Genomic DNA, 6,922 nt, shown 5'->3' with positions numbered 1-6,922 from the left:
TGAACGTTATACTCATAAATTATTAGCTGGCCAATCCTTCCATTCACAACCCATTATTTATTTTAATCCTACCATATCTAATTCTTATTTCAACTAAAGATGCAAACATTACAACTAACCACTCTCTTTTACCAACTACCATAAGAGCATATTACTTAACTAACACCATACGAGCATTCCAACCCTAAAAATTTCCATAAAAGTCATACAATTACAATTATTATTTTTCACTAAAAGTTACCCTTACTCCAACTTCTAAATATAAGATTCATATCACTAACCCTGGGATCACCTTTCTACTCATAGGTCATAATACCCCAATTTATACATCCTCTTAGGATTAAAATACTACCCTGTTATCTAGATATAGATCCTTTCCTTAAGCGAGACATCAGTAATAAGGTTTTTAAGAGAAAAGATTTTATACATCTTACCTCAGGTTGAAGAGCATGATTTATGAAGTTAGAGGTACCTTCCCTGAACCAATACACCTTGATGCACTAATGGACTCATTTCAAGTCCATGTGCTATTCTATGACTTTTTAACTCATTTAGAAAGGACCATACTTTTAGGAAGCTAAGACTTCGCACTTGTATTATCTCGAAAATGAAACATAGCCCACAAAGTAGAGCAAAGAAGAAAGTTGGATAACTTCATATAGATAACACAATCGCATTATCTAGAGTATTAAAGAATAAGAAACATCTCCTAAATACTTTGTAGCCTCCTAATTATCAGAGTAGCTTATAATACACCCATAAGCAATACTCTACTAGACACGGCTTTGTGGACACCTCATGACAGCAAAACCTAGGCTTTGATACAAACTTTTTCATGACCCAAACCAGGGACTGGCTGTGACGGAAATCCCAAGTCCACCGAGGATCGTAGACCTGCTCTTGAGCCTATTCGAATATAACCAAGAAAACCTAGAAGTGGATGAATACCAATAAAAGATAAAATCTGATAAGAATCCAAAAAATTTACATCGGATCAATATTAGAAACATCTACGATACCCATGTCTACAGTAGTCTAACAAAGTCTCTAACAAAAGAAATCTAAAATAAGTCCAAGACATGAGAAACCAAAATATGAAATAAAGACTTTTGATGTATCGAAGCTCACCACTTCAATGTCAACTCGCGAACTGATCTCAAATCCTAGTCACTATATAGGAGGAGTAGAAGTATGGCCAAATCCTACTTTGCGTAGGGATACAACATTTGAAGATGGTTAGCGGTTGGAGTGCTATCATGTAACTCAGGGATAAGGAAGTAAAGTAATGCCATGATCCATAATATGAAAACCACTAAAACCAATGCATGGCATCTCATGCAATATGTATATATATCATACTACTGGGAACGGGAATAGGATTTATCATGAACTTTAAAACCTTAATCTGGACTACGTAGCTCTACTTCCAAAAGGCATAATGGGCAATATAAGTTCAGTTCCCCTACTGAAAGGGCCCTAGGATATGTTAGCCACAGAACCAGCAAAAAGAACCTGAGATGACTAGTACATCCCTAAAATATAAAGTATGACATCATGAAAAAGGTCACCAAGACCACCCTCACATCATCAAATATGAGTTTTCACTGTCGGTTACCGTAGGACCTCTACCTTCCATGGCTTTGCTACACAACCCCACTTAAGCCCATATTAAAATCATTTACATATTCCCAACCATTTATCAAGGATTCTTTTAATTAGGCATTAACCGTTAGTATGGTCATATTAAAATTAGAGCTTGCAAGTCTATTATCTTATGCCTTATAAATCATTAAACCAAATTACACTCCACTGTTTTCAATTAAACCAAAACCATTTATAATCAAACTATGGCCACCAAGGCCTTTCCAAAACCATATGAAACCAACCAAAACTAATTCATGTTCCTTTAACCATTTATTCAATACAAAGATTCAAGAATAGTTAAACTATATGGTAAAATTATATTCAATGGCAATTTCTCAAATAGTTTGAGGGCATATAATTTCCAAGATAAAAACCAAGTAATTGGAAAATCCATGGTACTCCAAAATTCAATCTACCATTCCCATGCACCCCACCATGTTCACAAACATTAATAAAGCATGATTGGTTCATAATAAATCATGGAAAATCAAGTAAAGACCAATTATGTCCAATGCCCTCAACTAAACCAAAACCCATATAAAAATAATGAATTTAATAACAATTTATTCTATTAATGAAATTATAAATTCAAGGGAAAGAGGTACACACCTTAGTTACCAAGAAACTTGAATAAGACAACACCCTTAGGACCCTAGATGAATACCTCCTTGAACCCTGCCCTTGACTTGAAAAGGAGGATTTGAAGGAGGATTTTGAGAGTGAAATAATCGATGTTGTGACATGAAAAATTGATGAAAATAGGTTAGTATAGTGTTTAGAGGTCTTTTATAAGTAAAAGGACATCAATACCCCTCCTCCCAGGTAAACAAAACCAGAAACTACCTAAATTTAAAGCATCAGTGCATCATGGATGGTAATCAATGTGATGAGCTCCATGGCACACTGCCATCGCAGACCCTTTCTACCTCCTCATGCAAAAAGCTCATAACTTTTTTCTCGGGTATCATATTAAGGAAAAATTTGATGAGTTGGAAATAGTACTCAATTATCTTTAATTTGGTGGGTCTTAAGCTTCAAACTTCCATATATTCTAGAAGTTATAGATGTTCAAAGTTGATACTGGTAGAATCAAATTCCAAAATTTGGTTGATAACAAAAGTTCCTAACTCCACTTCACTCTACGTGTTTAAATGAACATTCGTAACCTCAAAAGCACTTTTCACACTATGATAATGATCATGGCACTTCTATTTATATAGAAATAATTAGATATGAGTTTATATTCGTAGAAACAACGATTTGAATTCTAACCCCAAAATGCAGGGTTTTACAGTCAAGCAAAGACGATGCAACCCCATAGGATAACTTGACAAGAGACCCTCCAAAAGAATTATCAACAATGATTTTATTCAGTTGGTCTAATTCCTAATAGAATATTTGGAAAAGCATGTTATACGACATTTAATGGTTTGGGAATTGCATGATTTTATCATTGAAAATTTGCCATACTACATATAAGAGCTCACCACTAAGTTGACAAAAAATTATGATTTTGTTTCTTAGTTGTAGCATTCTAGATAGAGGGAAATATCTATCCAAAAATGCCTCTGTAAGTTCGACCCAAGACTCGATAGATTCGACGGGTAGAAATCTCAACCACAAAATGATTTCACCCATCAAAGAGAACGATAAAAGTCTTAATGGAATAGACTCTTGAGTAATATAGGTAATATCAAATGGGGCGCACACCTCAATAGAGCTTTTCAAATATAGGTTTTCATCTTTATGTGATTGGACCCTGAATAGATCTTTCATTTGTAACATATGGAATATTACACTAATGACATAAAATACCCTATTTCCCTTGGTCGGTGGAATGCGGATGGAACTCGCATGCTCTGCATCATTGAGATGATCCTCATCCTTAAGGTGTCCATCAAATAAGCCGGCATTGCTCCCGTGTTGAATCATGGTGTTGTGATTACTATGAAAATCACCTAACAAAAGACAAAAATTACAAAAAATGAAAACTAAAGCACCACTATTAACCCAAGGTTACTAACAACACTACACAAGTGAAAACAATGCTTCACACCCCACCCCCGGCGCCATTTTTGATAATGCCTCAACTTACACCATAATTTTAATGCAAGGAGAACGTTGTTAATATAATACCCAACTATGAGTCGGGGTCGAATCCTCGAGCAGTTCAAACTTATTATTGACAATTTTCAAGTGTTGAAAGTTAACTAAGTGTTAACCCGTAATATGAAAATTAAACAATACATGAAAATAAGTAGGGGTTTTTGATTTAGAACTTTGTTAAACCCAATCACAAAATAACACTAATATGGGATCGAACAATTAATAAGTGTACCAAGTTAAGAGGAACCTTGGTGTTATGCAATTCTAGGTGGTGCTCATGCATGGAAAATCAATAGTTAGTCCATGTTTTAGCTAAGGGTTTTGGGTAGGCTAGATTTAGGGTATTATTGTTAACCTTTTGATAAATACTATATTTCACTCATGAATTCTTTCAAAAACCTCATGAGAGTGACAAGTTTACCAATCCATTACCTCAACTAGCATCCTTATTTCTAAGATGAAGCTTATGTAAAGAGCTAATTTAAATAACACCCTTATTTCTAAGACAATTCTAAGAAATAAGCTAATTCAAGTTATTGTTTACAATTACTCTTCACCCACCTCCCTCTTTCAAGAATGATATGAGATCCAAAAAAATTGGGGTCTTCACCCACAATTCTCAATTCAACCAAGGAGTAAAAGCAAAACCCATCACAATTAGCTAATTAATTGGACTAATAATCAACACCTACACATTATTACCACCTAATCAAACATAACCCCAAGATAATAGTTTAGCTACTCATGAAATTAAAGGGAATAAATATACCCAAATCGGCATGTAATTCATCCATCATGGGCAAAATAAGTATAATCCCCAACTTTAATTTCAATCAAAACTAAAATCTCTCTTGGATTCAACACCAACAATTGTTTTTCTCTCTCAAATATAGTCTAATTCTATCTCAAAATTGGAAAATTAGCTATTGAAAACATGAGGGGTTTTTCCTTTTGTCTCTTGGGATTTTGCAAAGTAAATTCCAAATTTGCCCCTCAAGTTTCTTGACCAGTCGTGATCGCCATCTCCTGGTCGCAATCGCGACCCCTGCGATCGCAGTGGTTATTCCATGATTTTTACTCACTGACTTATTGACTAATTATGGTCGCAACCCTCAGAATGCTATCACAGCACCTGAGGGTCGTCTCTTGGATCGATCTTCAACTCTTGATCCTCTTGCTCACCTTCTTTTTCTTCTAGCTTTGTCTCAACTTATTTTTATTAGATTTTCTGCTAGATCACAAACACTGGAAATTAATGAGTTTCAATGAAGAATTAGCCTCATGTATATAATTAATTCATTATAGTTTGCAAGATACATATAAATGATTGGAAAATTTATCACTTATCAATACTGTGGCATGCTACATACCCATAAAAGGGTCTCTACTCAACACAACTTTGTGGATACCCAGCGACCCTAAATCTTGCTCTGGTACCAAGCTTGTAACGATCGAAACCCAGGCCTGGCCATGATGGGAAATCTCAAGCCCGCCATGGGGCCAGATACAACCCCCTTTGTCTTACCTCAAGAGCATAATGAAAGTAAACAACAGGAACCGAATAACTCTATGAAGATATTTACATCTAAAGAAAAATAGAAGTCAAAACAAAGCATCCCAACACTTTCCACAAAATCCTCTAAACCAAAAATACCAACTGAGTTGTGACATGCCCTTGACTATGACAAAAACAATCCAAAAGTACTAAGATAATAAAGAAAGATCAATGAAATGATAGATCCTTTCGAAGGATGGACGCTCACCACTTTACAATTGATCAATAGAAGTACCCAACCACTTAACGTTGCATAAGAAAAATAGAAAAGTCCTCCGAACCTACATCAAGGAATGATGCAGCATCCGGGGATGATCAATGGGGCACGCACTGGTATATAGCTTAAGGGATAGGGATACAATAATGCATTTATCAAAATCCAGTCATAAACCACAAGAACAACATTTATACATACATACATACACAAATATATATATATGGGGGGGGGGGTATATATATGTATATGTATGTATATATATATAATGTAGGGATAGGAAAAAGGGTCAATTAACATGATAAATATTATCCTGAACTATGTAGCTCACTCTTTCTTAAAAGTATCCATGGGCTATATGGGTCAAACTTCTCCTACCAAAAAGGCCCGAGTCCATGTTAGTCATATGCATCGAGGAATGACTAAAGACACCTAGGAGATAGTCATCTATAGTATAATGTGTATCCAAACACATGATAAAATAGACCCCCAACATCTGCAAACGTTGTTTCTAGTATTGTTCCCCCAGGCCTATACCTTCACGTTGAGCTACACAATTCTCTTTAAGCCCAAATTAAAATAATTTGCACATAAGCCAACCATTAACCAAAGAGTCTTGTATTAAAAAAATTTCCAACTTGGTATCATCATATCAATATGTTTGCAAGCTAATTCAGCCAAACCAGTCCATTTAACCATTAGACTCTCAAGTTCCACTTAAAATCCAAAACCATGGCCAACAAAGGTGTTCCAAATCCATTTTCATCCATTTATCCTTTAATGCAATGCAATGAAATGGTTTCAAAAGACAAGTTAAATTATACAAATATCCATAAGTTAAATTATACAAATATCCATATTAAAAATAAAGTTCATAATATGGGTTGAGGTTAATGTTATTACCAAGCCAAAATTCATAAATTTTGGTGAAACCCATTTCAACCATTATAACAATCCACCAACTTAGTCTCAAAACCCTCAATTTAAAGCATGAATATTCCTTTTAAAACACTCAATTTAAAGCATGAATAATCCATTTAAAACATGAAAAAGGAAATTTAAGTAATAACAACCAAAATCCCTTAATCCAATTTAAAACTCATTAATTTAAATACATGAATATTGAATCAATTTATGCCAAAATACAAAGTACAAGTTAAGAAATGAGAAACATGCTTGAAATATAGAAGAATTTGAAGAGAAATCAAAGCTTACAACCCAAATGGTGAATTCCTTGTAAAACCCTTAAACTTTCTTGATTAGGGAGTTAAAGAGGAAAAAAGTGATGTTTGATCTTGATAACGGAAGAAAAAAGGGTCAATTTGGTGTTTTAAAGTCATTTAAGGGGTAAAGGATCAAAAAGCCCCTCACCCCAAGTGAAAAATTAAAACTGAATAAAATTA

At 34.5% G+C, this 6,922-nt stretch overlaps 1 non-coding gene across 1 annotated transcript; it reads left to right on the top strand.

Annotated features, from left to right (window-relative positions):
• The first annotated feature begins 3,064 nt into the window (after positions 1-3,064).
• LOC124897369 lies at positions 3,065-3,170 on the top strand. Its single transcript, XR_007054091.1, has one exon. It is a non-coding gene; the product is annotated as a small nucleolar RNA R71 (small nucleolar RNA).
• Positions 3,171-6,922: the final 3,752 nt, after the last annotated feature.

The sequence above is a fragment of the Capsicum annuum genome, chromosome 3, assembly GCF_002878395.1.
Source record: "Capsicum annuum cultivar UCD-10X-F1 chromosome 3, UCD10Xv1.1, whole genome shotgun sequence".
Classification (NCBI taxonomy): domain Eukaryota; kingdom Viridiplantae; phylum Streptophyta; class Magnoliopsida; order Solanales; family Solanaceae; genus Capsicum; species Capsicum annuum.
This window is presented reverse-complemented; position numbering and strand designations above follow the sequence as displayed.